At 47.6% G+C, this 19,617-nt stretch overlaps 1 pseudogene; it reads left to right on the forward strand.

The window, feature by feature from the left end:
- Positions 1-628: 628 nt before the first annotated feature.
- On the forward strand, positions 629-18,086 carry LOC142722150 (Fanconi anemia core complex-associated protein 100-like; annotated as a pseudogene).
- The last annotated feature ends 1,531 nt before the right edge of the window (positions 18,087-19,617 follow it).

Here is a 19,617-nt window from a genome sequence, read left to right on the forward strand (position 1 = left end):
AACCTGAATCTGTCAAGGTCGGCGGGACGGACGGGTTCAGTGGCAGCGGGTCCTGCGTGTCTCTGACATCTAGGAGCCACCTGTTATCCATCACATGGAAGTTATGAATTTAGGCTTCGTTCACATCTGCGTCGGGGGTCCGTTACGTCAGACCTTTCCAATAGTCGGACCCATGAACGGAAACCACAGCTTTACGTTTGTATCCCCATTGATTTAGACTGTGCTATTGATTCTGCCAAAAAAACTGAAACCTTACAGAATGGAAACAATTTGCATCGGAAGCGTTACCGGAAACGACCCCAGAGAGCCCCTTTAAGTTGGGCTCCGTTCACATGTAGTTTTTTAGGCACGTCAGAGGAATACTCCAACGTAGCATCCCGTGCGCCCAGCGTATGCCAAGGGAGTGTTCTTTGGGCATACGCTGGGCTGGTACGTGTCCGCATATATTTTTGGCTGTATAGAATAGCGTGGTCTGCAGTGGGGCGCAGTAAATAAACGTATACCTCGCGGTATACAACTTTCTTTACAACGGGTGACGTATCCCATAATGTATGGATTGTAGTTACTTGCTGATCTTATTGTTGTCGGTTTCTTTTAGGTCTTGTTTTGGGCTTGAAGTGATTGCAGAATGTCTCAGATCCAGCACTTGGTTACGTTACAGAATCCAAATCTAAAGGCCGTATCATATCCCGGAACACGCAGGTCTAGATCTGCAATGGCACCAGGTGTGTGTATGTCTTCAGCACGGGAGAAGAAGCAAGTGACGGTGAGATGCTTTATATTCTGTTTATATTCAGAACTATTGGAGCTTGGAGGGTGTTCACACCACGGCAACCATCTTTATACTAAAAGAGGCGCCAACTTTCACTAAAATCTCATCCTTTTATGTATCCAGCTCCTATGTAGACTTATGTGTCCTCATGGTTATAGACTACAAATCCTGTGTAGTCTGATGTTACGGTCGTGTGTAGGGCAGCCAACACATGAACGATCCCACTAGCAGCGTAACCCTAAACTGGCCAATCAGGTAGTCCGTGCCTATCTGGTGCCTGCGTAAAGGGGCATTGCATTGGCCAAATTCGGCTGATCAGACTTACATACGTAATTTGGCGGACCACGGCGATTTTTTCCAACCTGGTGGATCACATCTCTGGAGGACAGACGTCTACCATCGGCCACCACGAGCGTTCCTTTCTGTTATTTTTGCAAATAAAAATCACCCATTTCTGCAGACTTTAACCTCGTGTTTATGACCATCTTTACTCCACTCCCTGCTTCATCCTACTGTAGGATCAGACTGCACACAGGAGTTGTTTGTAATCTGTAGGTCTGCATAGGAGCTGTATACACAAAACGGTGGAAGATTTTGAATCAAGACTATTTTTGCAAAGTTGTTTCAAGATGGATATACGCTGTCAAAGATGTGCCCGCTCCTGCAACCAATTTTTATTTGCTCTAATGCATCCTACTATTTTGTGTCTACAGCTCCTATGCAGACCTATGTGTCGCCATGACTACAGAGTACGAACAAGCCCTATGTATAGTCTGATTCTGCAGTCATGTGTTACTCCACTCCCTCGGTCGCTGCTACTTCTGAACCTACAGTAGAAGAGGCGGCAGAATCAGACTACACAGGGTGTATTTCTACTCTGTAACCATGGAGACACATAGGAATACATAGGAGCTGTATACACAAAGTGGTGGACTTTATTGAAAACCTAATATGTTGATGTTTTCCAGGCTGTCTATCTATTTCCCTCCAACGTTTGGCACATAGAATTTCCTACAAGTTCACGCCAGCTCTATGTCCTTTGTGCCCAGAATGGATTATACCTTCTAGAGTGGGATGAACAAGGAAGGTGAGACAGATCATTGAGTGTTCAATTCCACTACAGCGCCACCACAGGAGAAATGAAGCATTACATGATTCCCATCTAAATCAATGTGCTCTCTGTGATGGCTTGCCGGGTCCTCTGATGCTCTTTCTAGCAATTTTCTGCTCAGGGAAATAGATCAGGACTCCCCTCTATTAAGTCAGAAGTTCAGAACAGAGTCTGTGAGAATAGGCGACCAGAGGCTGAGAAGTCCTTTAACGCTGGTTTCAGACGGCCATGATTCAGCTACAATACCGGGACCTCCTACGTCTCTACCATTTATCTGAATGACCTTGTATTTGTTGTCTTTGGGATGCACAACTTGTAACGTTCCAGTCACTATTGAACACAATTTGTTTTGTTATTTGTTTCTATTCAGGTTGTTGATGGATCCCAGTTCTGCCATCAATAAAGGAGACGTGACCGTGGACCAGATAGGCCCCACTTTTGGTCGTGTGCTGGATCCGTCTATCTGCTCTTTCATGGTGGCCCATGAGGTTCTTGTTGTTGTATTAGCTCTGCAGGACAAATGGAAGATCTCAGTGTTTCAACTGGAATCCCTAAAACATGAAGAGCCGTCCACAGCCCCATCCAGAGAAGTGAGGTTTTCTCATAAATATGGGCTGGACCGCTGTGACCTGCAGCCCGTCCTGTGCTGTGTTTCTCTGTGGAAAGAAGAAGCAATGAGCGCTGATTCTCCACGTCACTCAGCGCTGCAGGCTGCCTTATTCACTAGACTCTTTGGGATTGATCTTGCAATATTGGAATCTCCCATGATCCTCTGTGGGTTCCGTGATGGTCAGGTAGTGAGCTTTCCAGTAGAGAGTGCTGGGGTGCGTCACTCTGCAAATCACAACCCAACCCACGGCTCAATGAAGCTTCTTTACCACTTGGAGCAGCCTGTCGTTTCTATAAGGATGCGATCATGTGACCTCAATACTGAGCAGCCCCTGCCGAAAATACAGCGTGTGACTGTTTACTGGTTGTTGGCCAGAAGGGTCTGATCGTGTCGGTGACAAGTGGTGATAATCCAGATGCCGTGTCCTGTGCATATAAAGATGACAGATTACCCTCCTCAGTGATCTGCACTTTCTACTCCACGTCCAGCGATCTCATCTATGTGACCCCATCACACCGGGGTAAAGAAACCGCAAGCAGCAATACCGCCTGCTCCACAGTGTCCTCCCTCCGTCACAATATAGCCATGATCGTGGCCTTGTCACAGGTGTCCTCATTACATGGTAAGTTACTAAAAATTGTTCTACTTGTAGATTATGTACATATATTATATGTATATGTGTTGTGGAGGAGAATTGCTATGAGGTCACCGGGAGATTTCCCAACTTCAGAGGGGTTTACATTGGGTGACCCCTTCTGTGCTGGATTGTCCGGTCATAACACACTTACATGTAGTGGAACTGAATGACGTGTCAGGTTTTAGGAGTCTCCTTTTATGCAGATTTCCCTGAGAAATAACGCACCTCAATATGTCAATGACGAGACGTGAGATAACTGACGTCTCGTGTACCCGGATCCCCCCATTACAGGCTTCTCTTCCATTGCTGCTTCTCATCAGATGCCACTGCATAGAAAATACTCCCTCTCCTGGGACTGCAACTCATCCACATTCAAGTGAATACTGCAATACCACACACAGCCCGTAGATAAAAGTGGCACTGTTTCTGGAGACACAACTCAGCCCCTTTTATCTAATTAGGAGCAACCTCTTTGGTTGTTTCAGGTGGTCCTTAAAGGGACATTCCCACCTATTCATTATATATGTCATAAATGTCTGATAGATGCGAGACCCAGCTCTGGGACCCGCATCTATCTCCAGAATGGGGGTCACCTGAACCCTGTCCCAGCTGGTGAAGCAGCGTCCCCCGTTTGTGGCATTCAGGTGGAGAATAACTGGGGTGGTGTTGGTGCTTGTGGGTGAGATGGGTGCGGGTCCCACAGTCTGGACGCCCATCCATCAGACATTTATGGCATATCTTGTATTTTATAGACTTCAATAGAATAAACCATTTGGCAGCCAGTTGTAGTTTTGTGGGGGCATTAATTCATCGAGTTCATCCAGCCCTGACATAGAGAAGCTGCAAGCAGCAAGAGCAGCTCTTCAGGGTCAGACTGAAGTCCCAGAGAATCCCGATACTAGGGGGGGACAGGTTTACACCAGTCTTAATAAATTGCCCTTTTTGTGTCTGTGATGTTCACGTCATCCAGCGTTGTGTGTAGTGGGAGACTCCCAGATAATATGACGTCATGGTCTACGATGACGGTGACCAGTGCAGGTGACATCTATGAAGGTGCACGTCCACTTTCCACAGTGTCAATCTCTTTTTAAGATCATGTATTTATTTTTGGTATTTTCTGTAAAGCTACTCGGCTCGTTGCCTTGTCTAAGAGGGGACGTCTTGTGCTCTGCAAGTTACATCAGAATGAAAGCAAAGATCAGCGGCATGGATTGAGCTGCGTGATCGCCGGACAGAGGATCAAAGAGATGTTGTCTGGAATTGGCTCCGTGTCAGAAAGGTGGGAAAAAGATCAAGACTTTTAATGGGAAAATAAAAGTGTTAAATGATCGGTGTATTTGTATAATATTTGCTGCAAGTTTAGGCTTCAGTGGTCACTCACTTTTCACCAAACATTGTATAAATGGATAGTACAAGTGAATATAATAATCTTGTCATATATCAGATTTGAGAATCCGGCTTCTTTCCTTTCCCATTCTCCCCTCCTAACTGTTTACTCTGAATTTACTGCTAAATACGTCCCCTCCGCTGCCCATAGAGATGGCCAAAAACAAACATTCCCTGTAAAGTGTCTCCTGGTTCTGCTGTTGGGTTCCCTCTCCCTTGTTGCTTGGGGCACTAATGAGTGGCCGTCGTCTGTCTGTCTGTCTATCGAGCCCAGGTAAGTAGAAAGCAGGTCATACACATTAGATGTACGTCGGCTTAACCCGCCGATTTCAGCAGGATCGGCCGACCATCTAATGTGCATGGCAGCGTCCCGAACCACCCCTGACGGCAGATGTCGGGGGAGAGAAGGGTCAGGCACGTTGAATTTCAACCTCCCCGATCCTTTGTGCTGGTAGCAGATCAGCCGCTTCCAGAGAAGTCTCGCAGCAGCTTTCTCCCTATTGACAAGACGTGGACACTCGGCCGCGCCATAGGAAAGCTGTCGGCCGTCCGCTATGGTAAGAGTATGGCCAGCCTAGGACTCTGGGTTTAGGGAATTTAACTTCATGTAATATTATGGTGTGGAGTTTGACTTTAATGTCAGATACAATATTAGTAGGTGCCATTCAGATTTCTAGGGTCACGAGTTCTGCCTGTCGTGGAGTTACAGCCACTATTGCTGCCGTGGATAAAACAAGTCTCCTCTTTAGTCATTTCTGTCTCTAAGCAAAACTACTAGACGGCTGCGAAGCCAAGAGAAGAAAATGGGACGTTTATGAAGAGTCATGTCTCCCAATTGTAATACTCGGAATGGCTGCGGGAACATTTCCTCTACCCCCGCTGCCCGCTGTGCTGTCCTATATAGTGGAGAGCAGCTATTCAGCACAGCACAGACGATTCACTCTCCTCTCATCCTCATGAATCATCCATAGAGAATCACTCACATTTATTCTCTCTTCTCTGGGAAGACATTTAACTAGTAAAGTACCAGAGCATGGAGAAAACCCACTGTAACCGAGGGGAACGTAGAAATACCTATAGATTCTCCTTGTGTGGAATTGGATGGAAGTTGTCAGTCGTGACTATTCCGCCCCCTGCTGTGTGTAATGTGTACTGCTGAGAGACACCAATGAATGTGGCTGCATTGAAGAAGTTCAGAATAGTATTTTCTGAGCACACAATTCACAGTATGGACGTGGATGGCGTTTTATATCACAGCCATCTGCAATCATGCCCACGATACACAGTTCTTCTTTGTTTAGCACGGGGGCACTTCATTGTAATGTTATGTGTTTTGTATAAAGAGTGTCCACAGATGACAGAGGGCCCTGTGCAATGCAGCATGGGGGGGGGGGGGCCCATTTCACCATCAAACCTGCATCTTCTTATATTTTTAAAATAAACAATTGTATAAGAAAATAAATCTCTGGAAGATGTTCAGGTCGTCTCTTGATTTCCTCTACAATGATGGGTAACATCCCTGGTGGGCTGGTGCAGTGAATGGGGTTGATGAGAAGTTCCCTAGTAGGAGTAGTGAAGGGTTAACTCCGTGTACTGAACCCTGTGAGATTCCCTCCTCTTTCTACTCCATCTGTGGCTGTAGACGGCTCCGGTATACAGAATCTGCATTATCAGCTCTCACACAATGATAGAGGCTTTGTGATTGGCTGACTGGGATGATGCAGCGCCTGTGTAATCTGTGAGGGACCCGTAGAGAATGTGGTTTTCCAGTCCTAAGAAATTGCTGGCCTATCCTCAGGACAGCCCATCAATACCAGATCAGTTAGGGGTCCAACTCAGCACCCCCGACGATCAACTATTTTGAAGGGGCCGCGAATGAATGGGAGAAGGCTGCACTACTGTGAAGCACCGCTACGTGTGTTGGTGATTCACAGTACAAGCGCCACTGCCCCTTCAAAACAGCTGATTGGTGGGAGTCATGCGAGAGACGATCTTCATTACCGCTCCCCACTCTGGCCAAGAGATGAGGCTCCTGAACACAGGACCCCCCTCTAATAATAGGGTGCATGAATAGGGTTTTTCTAAGCTGGAGAACCCCTTGAATTGTAGATTTGCTACTCAATACATACATAGTGTAACGCTATATCCATGCGTGTTACTTTTCCCTCTATTTTTTAGCTTCTCTGCATTGAAGACTGTAGCGGATGAGAAGAGCAGGTCCTTAACAAGACTCAACCAAGTGATGTCATTGAGCCGGGAGCTGCTGTCCGGGCAGGGGACGATCTGTCCCGTCAGATGTGCCATCAGGGTGTCCTGGACCCACATTCTTCAGGAAGCCTATATGACCGTATACTGCAATTTGGAAAACCAGAGCGACTACATCTTGGAACATGGATGGACCTCATGTCTCCTCATAAGTACTGACCCAATCACCTCTTATTCTTTTCCTGGGGAGACCAAGGAATTTGCATTCCCATTACCTGGACTTGGATGTAACAGCCTGGATTTCCCTATAAGATGTGGTGCTCCTTATCTGACAGTGTAAATGGGTTTTCTGCAGACGGTGGTGACTCTTCAGAGCCCTCCGTGTCTTCCTCACACAATCATGGGGTCTGCCGACCTCTACAGGAGCACATCATTGACATATTGCAATGCCTGCGTACAATCCCCCGGGCTGCCTATTGCTCTGCAGCATCACATACTCTGCCTGAGGACGCAGTGAGAGCGATTTGGAAAACATCTCCGGAAAGTGACCAATGGGGGAAATCCTCTGCGACTGTTTGTAACCAGAGACTTCATTCTACAACGCCTTTTAAAGCTTCAGTTCGATTGTCGGCCGTGCTGTTGGATTGTTCCTTACAGAATAAACAATCAGGTGAGCGACTGCTGTGTATTATATCTGTATTACGCACATTTAGGGGGAGATTTATGAAAACTAGTGCAAAGGTAAAGGGGAGTAGTTTCCCATCGCAAACCAATCAGAATCCAACTTTCCTTTTTCAGAGGCCCTTTGGAAAATGAAAGCAGCAGCCTGATTGGTTGTCAAGGTCAACGACTCCACTTTTCCAATGCACATCTTTCCATAAATATCCCTCTTAGGCGGGATTCACACGACAGGGTTTCCCGGCCGGGTGCCGGCCGTTCATAAATCGGCCGGCACCCGGCTGCATTAGGAATAATAGACCCCTAATGGGTCTATTCACACGACCGATTTTTTGACGTCCGGGAAAACCGGGCGTCAAAAAATAGGACATGCTCTATTTTCGGCCGGGTGCCCGGCCGCCCGGCTCCCATAGAAGTCTATGGGGCCGGGTAATACCCGGCCATCACCGGAATGTGTCCCGAGTGATGGCCGGGTCTACCGTCGCTCGCGCACTCTCTCTCCTCCTCACAGTGCAGAGTGCATGTGAGGAGGAGGAGGAGGGTCTTTTATTGCTCGCTGTAGGAGTCGGAATCCCCGGCCGGGGATTGGGGATTCCGCTACAGGAGAAGTGCGTGACTACACTGTCCAGATATGGACACAGCGAAGTCACTCACTTCTGCAGCGGAATCCCCGACTCTATGGCCGGGGATGCCGCTACAGGAGAAGTGAGTGACTACACTGTCCAGATATGGACACAGCGAAGTCACTCACTTCTGCAGCGGAATCCCCGACTCTATGGCCGGGGATTCCGCTACAGGAGAAGTGCGTGACTACACTGTCCATATATGGACACAGCGAAGTCACGCACTTCTGTAGCGGAATCCCCGACTCTATGGCCGGGGATGGCGCTACAGGAGAAGTGCGTGACTACACTGTCCATATATGGACACAGCAAAGTCACGCACTTCTGCAGCGGAATCCCCGACTCTATGGCCGGGGATTCCGCTACAGGAGAAGTGCATGACTACACTGTCCATATATGGACACAGCAAAGTCACGTACTTCTGCAGCGGAATCCCCGACTCTATGGCCGGGGATTCCGCTACAGGAGAAGTGAGTGAATACACTGTCCATATATGGACACAGTGACGTCACTCACTTCTGAAGCGGAATTCCCGACCTGTGGCAGGGAATTCCTCTTCAGGAGAAGTCAGTGACTACACTGGCCATATATGGACATTGAAGTCAGTGACTTCTCCTGGAAGGGGGATGGGTGCAACCTACAGGGGGCTGTGTGGGATCACCTACAGGGGACTTGGTGGCATCACCTACAGGGGGCTGGGTGGCATCACCTACAGGGGGCTGGGTGGCATCACCTACAGGGGGCAGGGTGGAATCACCTACAGGGGGCAGGGTGGGTGGCATCACCTACAGGGGGCTGGTGGGTGGCATCACCTACAGGGGCAGGGTGGCATCACCTACGGGGCAGGGTGGCATCACCTACAGGGGGCTGGGTGGCATTACCTACAGGGGGCTGGGTGGCATCACCTACAGGGGACTGGGTGGCATTACCTGCAGGGGGCTGGGTGGCATCACCTACAGGGGGCTGTGTGGCATCACCAACAGGGGGCTGGGTGGCATTACCTACCAGGGGGGCTGTGGCATTATCTACAAAGGGCTGTGTGTGGCAACAAATTTAAATGAAATTCATCCGATTTTAAAACGGACAGGTAAAAAAACGGATGCAAATCGGGTCCAAATTGGCCGGTAAAAACGGCAACTCGGAACGGAATCGGAACGGATGCAAATCGGATGCAAACCGGCCGGGAAAATCGGCCAAAAACGGCCGATTTTCCCGGCCGACACTCGGACCCTGTCGTGTGAATGAGGCCTAAGGCCTCATTCACACGGCAGGGTTTCCCGGCCGGGTGCCGGCCGTTCATAAATCGGCCGGCACCCGGCTGTTCATAAATCGGCCGGCACCCGGCTGCATTAGGAATAATAGACTCCTAATGGGGCTATTCACACGGCCGATTTTTTGACGGCCGGGAAAACCGCCCGTCAAAAAATAGGACATGCTCTATTTTCGCCCGGGTACCCGGCCGCCCGGCTCCCATAGAAGTCTATGGGGCCGGGTAATACCCGGCCATCACCGGGATGTGTCCCGAGTGACGGCCGGGTTTTCCGGCTCTTGCGCTCTATCTCCTCCTCCTCACAGCGCAGAGTGCATGTGAGGAGGAGGAGTTGATGCCATTCTGACGAATGGCATCGCTGTACACGGTGTGGCAGGGCCGGGGTGTACAGCAGGTGGAAGGGAGCGCTGCGCTGGCTCCCTTCTCCTGCTTGTTAAAAGCGCCCTGGCCCGGCGACACCTTTGATGGCGCCGCTAGCAGCTGCAGCAGCTGCTGCGGCTGCTACTACTGTAGCGACACCACTATAGCAGAGCGGGGAGGTATCTCCCCGCTCTGCTATGTGCTAGCCGCACTTCGCTCCTTGAAGGAGCGGAATCCCCGTGTGTTCGGGGATTCCGCTCCTGGACAGAGCGCTTGATGTCTCTGTCCATATCTGGGCAGTGACATCAGGGCAAACTCCAGAAGCGGAATCCCCGAACACATGGGGATTCCCCTTCAGGAGTTGCCGATGATGTCACTGTCCGGATCTGCCCGGCCCGGCACGGATGCATAACTTTATGCAAACCGGCCGGGCAGAATGGCCGATTTTACCGGCCGGCACTCGGGCTCGGACGCGACCCGGTCGTGTGAATCCCGCCTTAGTCTTCCTCTGGTGCACAGGGTGGCTCAGTGGTCAGCACTTACCTTGCCGCTCTGTGGTCCTGGGTTCAAATCCGACCAAGGACAAGGTGTTTGTATGTCCCCCCTGTATTTGGGTGGGTTTGCTCCAGATATTCTGCTTTCCTCCCACATACTGATGGCTTCCTATAAAATAGTCCATTGCAGCAATTTTGAGCACATTCTGTGGATTTTATAATCTGCAGCGTGTTCATTATTCGGTGCAGATCTTTTCCTGAGCGTGTGAACAGGGTATAAAAGACTTAGTTTTATGATGAATATGTAGGATATGTTTCTGTCTTTTTCCCCTCGGGGAGATCCCTCTGCTCTGCTGTGCTGCACTGGCTGCTGCCAGAGGTGCTGGTAAACCAGGAAGATGTACAGGAGGTGCAAGGTGTGACCCCAGATGGAAAGGAGCTTTGTATTCGGCTTCTAGAGGTCAGTCATTCTGTATACACTTTAGTGATAACTGTGAGAAGCGATCCTGTCCGCATCGGCCAATATTCCTGCAGAACCATTCCAATACCAAGTGACATTTATTACACAACGAATTGCTGCGGTTCTGAAGGCCAAAGGAGGTCCAATTTGGCCCTTGTCAAATTCGCTCAGCTCCTTACACTAGTCCATTTTTCCTGCTTCCAACATCAACTTCAAGACCTGACTGATCACTCACTGCCTAAGGCTGGATTCACAAGAGCATGTTCGGTCCGTAAAGGACGGAATGTATTTCGGCCGCAAGTCCCGGACCGAACAGAGTGCAGGGAGCCGGGCTCCTAGCATCATAGTTATGTACGACGCTAGGAGTCCCTGCCTCGCCGTGGAACTACTGAAAACATGATTACAGTACGGGACAGTGTCCGGCAGCGAGGCAGGGACTCCTAGCGTCGTACATAACTATGATGCTAGGAGTCCCTGCCTCGCCGTGGAACTACTGAAAACATGATTACAGTACGGGACAGTGTCCGGCAGCGAGGCAGGGACTCCTAGCGTCCTACATAACTATGATGCTAGGAGTCCCTGCCTCTCCGTGGAACTACTGTCCCATATTGAAAACATGATTACAGTACGGGACAGTGTCCGGCAGCGAGGCAGGGACTCCTAGCGTCCTACATAACTATGATGCTAGGAGTCCCTGAATCTCCATGGAAACATGATTACAGTACGGGACAGTGTCCGGCAGCGAGGCAGGGACTCCTAGCGTCGTACATCACTATGATGCTAGGAGCCCGGCTCCCTGCAGTGTGTTTGGTCCGGGACTTGCGGCTGAAATACGTTCCGTCCATTACGGACCGAACATGCTCGTGTGAATCCAGCCTAAAATATCCCACCCCTTGTCAGACGCCATTGTAACCAGATCATCAATGTCATTCACTTCCACTGTTAGTGGTTTTATTGTTATGGCTGAACGTTCTATGAGCCGGACAATTCAACAAATCCTCGCCACAAGTGTTGTCCTTGTGACATTCTCATCGGTAGTAAGAAAGTATTGAATAACTAATTGTCCATCCTTTAGAATGAAAACAAAGACCAGATCCAGTGTAACTTGGATTTAGTATTGAGAGATCGTCTTCCTATTTTACGGATGTTCAGCCATCACTTTTATGTTGGAAATCGTCATGGATTGTGTTCACTGCGCTGACGTTTGTGATGTAAATCACCTGATGTGTAGAAATGTTTGTGTTACCGGTTACTCCCCTATTATCACCCAAGTATCAGATCTAAAGACAGAGGATTCTTTATTTTCTACAGCCAAATCCAGGCCAGACATAGGTCCTCTTATATATGTGCTCCTTCTTCCTTTAGGTGTCTGTGGAGGAACGTTCCTCCCATGGATCCATCCCAGCTGTGGAGATGCAGATCCTGAGCTCCCACTTACATGTTGTGGCTTCTCTACATCTCGCAGTTATCAGCCGTTACAAGGTAACATTGTAATAACGCCACACATAATTATTTATACTCCAATAGGAGACAATGTGATTGTGTATGGCATTGCCACTAATATTCACTGACTGGCCACGTCATTAGAGAGACCCGTCTAGTAGCGGGCTGGACCTCCTTTCACCTTCAGAACCGCAGCAATTCCTTGTGTAATAAATGTCACTTGGTGTTGGAATCGTTCTGCAGGAATATTGGGCGATGCGGACAGGATCGCTTCTCACAGTTATCGCTAAAGTGTCCTGCCATAGGGTGAACACTGCCATGAAGGGATGGATTTGGTCGTCACAAAGCTTATGTAAGCCGTACTGTTCAAGCCACAGAGGACTCGGGGTGTGCCAAAGAAACGGCAATATTACTCCACCAGCCTGACCTGTTCACACCTGACAGGACGGGTTCATCCATTCATGCTGCTTTAGCCAAATTCTGAACCTCTCTTCTGCACGGAGCAACCAGAATCTGGATCATCTGACCCGGCGATGTTCTGCCACTGCTCAGTGGTACAATTTGTGCCGTCTTTTGCCCACTAGAGTCTTGTCATTGTGTTTCCCTTAGAGAGCAATGGCACCAGAACTGGTTGTCTGCTGTTATAACTCCTCCGTGCTGAGGAACCATGAGTTGTGTGTTCGGACACGTTTTTCTGTTCTTCAGAACGATTCCTGACATCCTCCTCTGACCCCTTTTGTCGACAAGTTGTTGACGTTCACCGGATCCACTGTCGCTGGATGTTTTCCTAGATCACACCATTATCTGTAAACTCTCCACACCGTTGCATGAGAAAACCGCACAAGGTCGTCCGTTGTTAAATCACTGGCCCAGGCTAGTCTAACACCGATGACCATTCTTTGTTCGAAGTCGCTCAGATCACTTGATTTTCCAATTTGAATGTGGATTCACACTGAAACTGATCCACAGAAAGCGTTCACTCCGGGGTCACGTGTCTAATTTCCATACAGGGAAGCTCCAATGGTGTAAGGATCGGTGGCTGTTCAGTGTATCTTCCTAAATGGCGATCTCTGGTGCGAGGAGCCATCACTTGTCTACATGTGCTCGCTGCACGATCCAGTTACCAGTCTCCTGTCCAATGAATGGGAGACATCCAGGGAATCCTGTTTATATCAGAGCAGACCTGACTAATCAATCCTACAGGGGGCGCTCACACTCAGTCAGTGACTTTATGCAGACGTGGTGTCTGAGATGAATGCTCAGGAACATCATGATGACAGATGCTATAGATGTAACCGGCAGCGCTGCACATGCTCAGTTCTTACATCTTACCAGAAGGAAAATGTTTCTGTGCACAATGTCTCATTCTTCTTCCACCCTCATTTTATCTCATTTTGTTTCCTAGATTTTACTGCAACAAAATAATCCGAACACCGACAGTCGTTCCCCTGATTTGAGTTTGGGGAAGATTCAGCCGCTGTTCAGCGCTCATGAGGTAAGTCATTCGCTCTTTGTTGCGGTTTTAAGGCTGTAAATTTATATCAAATTCATGACATTTAAATGAAACATATAACATAAGGCAGATCATTGAGGGTAAAAATAAAGTGTAAAGAAATGTATCTGGAATAATCAGCGTATACCCCAATGCGTGTAAAATAAACATAGATAATAGTGGGGGGGGGGGTCACCTCTTTTCATGTAAGAAACAATGTCTATATAGGTGGGGGCTCGGCATAGAGGAGTCCCCAATTACTTGTCAGATGCAGCTTTTTACCCAAGTACCTGATAAGTAGGTGATCAGATCTTCATGTACATCCCAGGAGTCAGTGACATTACCTTCATAGCGCTGTAACATTCCGCGGCAGCCTTAGGCTACGTTCACACGGAGCGGATTTGCTGCAGATTTTACAGGATTTGCAGCGATTGACTTGCAGTATGGATTTTTAAATTCACACGTCAACTTATGCTGCAGAATGGTTACGTGATTGTTGCAGATTTTCCTTATTGAGTTCAATGGAGAAATGAATATCTGCAACAAACACCAAATGTTGGGTACAGGCAACAAAAAGTAGAGAAAATTTTTTTTTTGTTAAATTGGTCTCATCTTCGGATAAGCCATCTTAATAAGATTGGTAGGCGTTGGATTCTCTATCAGCTGTATGAAGGGTCTGCAGTGCTCCGGTGAGTGCTACACCCCCTTCATTGTTTACACTGCTCTGTATTTTTAGAGGTGACTGTGCCTGGGATTACATCTGTCCCGTTTACTTGAATGGGATGAAGCTGTAGTGATCCGTAATACCAGGCACAGCCGCTAATAAAAGTACGCCGCTGTGCCTGGTAAACAATGAAGGGGAGGCGGCGCTCACCGTACTGCTGCGGCCCCTTCAAACGGCTGATCGAAATCAGGTTCCGTCCTGAGGTTAGATGAGAATTCCAGTCTACAAACATGAGCGCTGCCTGACAGTATGGAGACGTTTCTATTAAATATGACAATGTTATAAAAAGACAAGCAGCTTCTTATTGAAGAAACGCGCCCGTCCTTGTCCTTAGTGTTGTCTAGCGTTTTGATCGCTGGTATAATACACTGCATTGTGCCTCTGGCAGGGCCTAGTAGGCTACCGTACATAGTAGACCAGGGGGCCATTGTTAGGCCTCCGGTGGTCATAGAATGGGTCTAAGCTGGGGTCTGTACTTTTTCTAGAGTCTGGTTTGGGGTCTGATTTAATTTGGGAGGTCTGAATAATTTAGGGGTCTTACTTTTTACCCTAGTTCTCTCATTCTGGGACATCCTATGAAGTACATGGAGCACGCACACTACATACCTCTCAAAGACTATACAGGAGCACGCCCAATCCATACCTCCCATAGACTATACAGAAGCACGCTCACACCATACCTCCCATAGACTATATAGGAGCACGCTCACACCATACCTCCCATAGACTATACAGGAGCATGCTCACTACATACCTCCCATAGACTATACAGGAGCTCGCTCACTCCATACCTCCCATAGACTATACAGGAGCATGCTCACTACATACCTCCCATAGACTATACAGGAGCTCGCTCACTCGATACCTCCCATAGACTATACAGGAGCACGCTCACTACATACCTCCCATAGACTATACAGGAGCACGCTCTCTCCTTACCTCCCATAGACTATACAGGACCATGCTCACTCAATATCTCCCATAGACTATACAGGAGCATGCTCACTCAATATCTCCCATAGACTATACAGGAGCACGCTCACTCCTTACCTCCCATAGACTATATAGGAGCACGCTCACACCATACCTCCCATAGACTATACAGGAGCATGCTCACTACATACCTCCCATAGACTATACAGGAGCTCGCTCACTCCATACCTCCCATAGACTACAGGAGCATTCTCACTACATACCTCCCATAGTCCATACAGGAGCACGCTCACTCCTTACCTCCCATAGACTATACAGGAGCATGCTCAATCCATACCTCCCATAGACTATACAGGAGCATGCTCACTCAATATCTCCCATAGACTATACAGGAGCACGCTCACGCCATACCTCCCATAGACTATACACGAGCATGCTCACTCCATACCTCCCATAGACTATACAGGACCATGCTCACTACATACCTCCCATAGACTATACACGAGCATGCTCACTCCATACCTCCCATAGACTATACAGGAGCACGCTCACTCCATACCTCCCATAGACCATACAGGAGCACGCTCACTACATACCTCCCATAGACTATACACGAGCATGCTCACTCCATACCTCCCATAGACTATACAGGAGCTCGCTCACTCCATACCTCCCATAGACCATACAGGAGCACGCTCACTACATACCTCCCATAGACTATACACGAGCATGCTCACTCCATACCTCCCATAGACTATACAGGAGCACGCTCACACCATACCTCACATAGACTATATAGGAGCACGCACACTACATACCTCTCAAAGACTATACAGGAGCACACTCACTCCATACCTCCCATAGACTATACAGGAGCACGCTCTCTCCATACCTCCCATAGACTATACAGGAGCACGCTCACACCATACCTCCCATAGACTATATAGGAGCACGCTCACACCATACCTCCCCTAGATTATACAGGAGCACGCTCGCTACATACCTCCCATAGACTATAATAGAGAGTGAAGTGCAGCCGGCTATCTAGTTTTTAACTATCATCTCTAATGTGTACAGTGGGGGATCAGACACCCCCATTTTCATGATTAGTGGTTATACCTGCAGTCAGGCTCCTCTAATCAAGCATTTGTGGTGTATACAATCAATATCCGCGATTAGTGTGTGATATGAAGCTGTATTGTGCCCATTCTGGTAAATTTGATGATGACACGTCTCATGACATAGCTGCGACCATGTGACACCTCTCCACTTGGCACCCATAACCCATGGTGGAGGGTGTTTCCCATGTGGCGATTACATTAGCTGTGAAAACATTGAGCGATTCTTCTCTTGGGTCATATATTACACCATTGGCCTTGGCATGAACGCAATTTTGGGTGAGAGTCCATGAACCCGTATGTAAATGCCTGTGTTGTATGTTTTATGGGTGCGATTCTACATTTTAGAAAGTCTGTGGAATTGACCACATTGATTTGGGAATTCTTTGAGGTGATAGAAACCTCCCCAGAGGGTGTAGTGTGACCCTCCTGCCTGTATTCTTGTACCATATTACATTTTATATGGCCGCTCGGGTGTAACGGTTCACTGGGATACGTTTCTTGTGATGTCATCCAGAATGTGGGCAGATTCTATTTCTCTGCACTGTGAAGAACCTGAGCGTGATGTCATGAAGGGGCGTGGCCTGTAATCTGGACGTGTTCCGTTTCCACATAATGGCCAACCGGTTATGACATCAGAAAGTTTATAAATTGGGGTCACGCATTGATCACGGTGTCAGTTTCTCTTGCTGGCTCTCATCATGGAGGTGTCGCGTAAGAAGAGGATGTTGGTGAAGACGTTTCCCAAGATGAGTACTGTAGAGAAAATGGGGGTTGGCGGACGCCGGCTTCCGGATGATGTGGAGATGGTGGACGTGGAGGACAAAGATGAAAAAATGGAGGTTGGCGGACGCCAGTTTCCGGATGATGTGGAGATGGAGGACGTGGAGGATGAGGGTGACCAAATGGAAATTGGCGGACGCCAATTTCCTGATGATGTGGAGATGGAGGACCTTTCGGGGGCTACGGTTATCATCAGGGCCTCAAACCCCCGGAAGAGAAAGCGGCCACTTTAGTACCATCTGCCACTCGGGGCCCATTTACCATCAGGGCCCCAAACCCCCGGGAGAGAAAGCGGCCATCTTAATTTCATCTGTCGCTTGGGGCCCATTTACCATCAGGGTCCCGAAACTCCCGGGAGAGAAAGCGGCCATCTTAATTCCATCTGTCGCTTGGGGCCCATTTACCATCAGGGTCCCGAAACTCCCGGGAGAGAAAGCGGCCATCTTAATTCCATCCTTTACTTAGGGCCCATTCACCATCTTTAGGTGAGGTAAGTGCCGTCCACTGATGATCTTCTCCCCTCACATCTCTTCTACAGCCGCCTGGGCACTGAATTTCTGATTTTTATTTTGCAGTTGTCACCCCAACATCGTGGCCTTTACCACCTAAACCATCTGAAATTCCCATGAAGACTCCTCCAGTGCTGAGAAGCAGTGACGAGCAGAACAGAAGCGAGATCCGGTAAGTCTGACGTCTTCTGCTCCGTCTTCATCTTCTGCTGGTGAAGGTTTTGTGAATGTTTTTTGCTTATTGGATTTTTCTTTTCTAGGATTCGACTATGAAAAATGTGAGAAACATGAAAAACGTCCCGGTCTCTTCTGATCCAGGACTGAGCTGTGTAAAGGTGGACTGACGGCCATATCCACGTGTGAAGACGGACCCTCCCCCTCTTCATCTCACCAATCACCGCTTGTTAAGGGGCCGGAGCCACAGAAGACATCGCAGCAACTCTACCACATTCTACAATAAATATATTTGTTTTACACATTTTTGTGCTTTCATTTTTATATTGGAGAATTTATCCAGGGAACCTTCCTTCTACGGGGAACATAAGGGTGTAGAAAAGTCATAGGTGTAATAATCTGCAGAATATATCACTGTATCTGTCACGAGGTAGAGAGGACAGAGCAATGTTCTGCAGATCTAGAGAGGTCAGTGGTGTAATAATCTGCAGAATATATCACTATGTATCTGTCAGGCGGTAGAGAGGACAGAGCAATGTTCTGCAGATCTAGAGAGGTCAGTGGTGTAATAATCTGCAGAATATATCACTATGTATCTGTCAGGAGGTAGAGAGGACAGAGCAATGTTCTGCAGATCTCTAGAGAGGTCCGTGGTGTAATAATCTGCAGAATATATCACTATGTATCTGTCACGAGGTAGAGAGGACAGAGCAATGATCTGCAGATCTCTAGAGAGGTCAGTGGTGTAATGATCTGCAGAATATATCACTATGTATCTGTCAGGAGGTGGAGAGGACAGCGCAATGTGCAGATCTCTATAGAGGTCAGTGGTGTAATAATCTGCAGAATATATCACTATGTATCTGTCAGGAGGTAGAGAGGACAGAGCAATGATCTGCAGATCTGGAGAGGTCAGTGGTCTAGGGGTCTGCATTTTTTAAAGTTTTTTTTTTAACGGTACATTTTATTAACCCCTTAAGGACGCAGCCTTGTTTTGGCCTTAAGGCTCAGAGCCCATTTTTCAAATCTGACATATTTCACTTTATGTGGTAATAACTTCGGAATGCTTAAACCTATCCAAGCGGTTCTGAGATTTTTTTCTCGTGACACATTGGGCTTTATGTTAGTGGTAAAATTTGGTCGATATATTCAGTGTATATTTGTGAAAAATAGCAAAATTTAGAGAAAATTTGAAAAAAATAGCATTTTTTCTGAATTTAAATTGACTTGCTCGTAAGGCAGATGGTTATACCCTCCAAAATAGTTACTAGTTCACATTTCCCATATGTCTACTTTAGATTGGCATCGTTTTTTGAACATTCTTTTATTTTTCTTGGACGTTACAAGGCTTAGAACATAAACAGCAATTTCTCATATTCTTAAGAAAATTTCAAAAGCCTTTTTTTTAAGGTGCCTGTTCAGTTCTGAAGTGGCTTTGAGGAGCCTATGTATTAGAAACCCCCATAAAACACCCCATTTTAAAAACTAGACCCCTCAAAGTATTCAAAACAGCATTTAGAAAGTTTTTTAACCCTTTAGGCATTTTACAGGAATTAAAGCAAAGTGGAGTTGAAATTTGCAAATTTCATTTTTCTTGCTGAATTTAAATTTTGTTAATTTTTTTCTGTAACAAAGAAGGTTTTACCAGAGAAACACGACTAAATATGTATTGTCCAGATTCTGCAGTTTTTAGAAATGTCCCACATGTGGCCCTACTGCGCTCGTGGACCAAAACACAACCAGAATCAAAGAAGCACCTAGGGGATTTTGAGGCCTCTTTTTTATTAGAATATATTTTAGGCAGCATGCCGGGTTTGAAGAGGTGTTGAGGTGTC

Source organism: Rhinoderma darwinii, unplaced genomic scaffold, assembly GCF_050947455.1.
Source record: "Rhinoderma darwinii isolate aRhiDar2 unplaced genomic scaffold, aRhiDar2.hap1 Scaffold_531, whole genome shotgun sequence".
NCBI classification, from domain to species: Eukaryota; Metazoa; Chordata; class Amphibia; order Anura; family Rhinodermatidae; genus Rhinoderma; species Rhinoderma darwinii.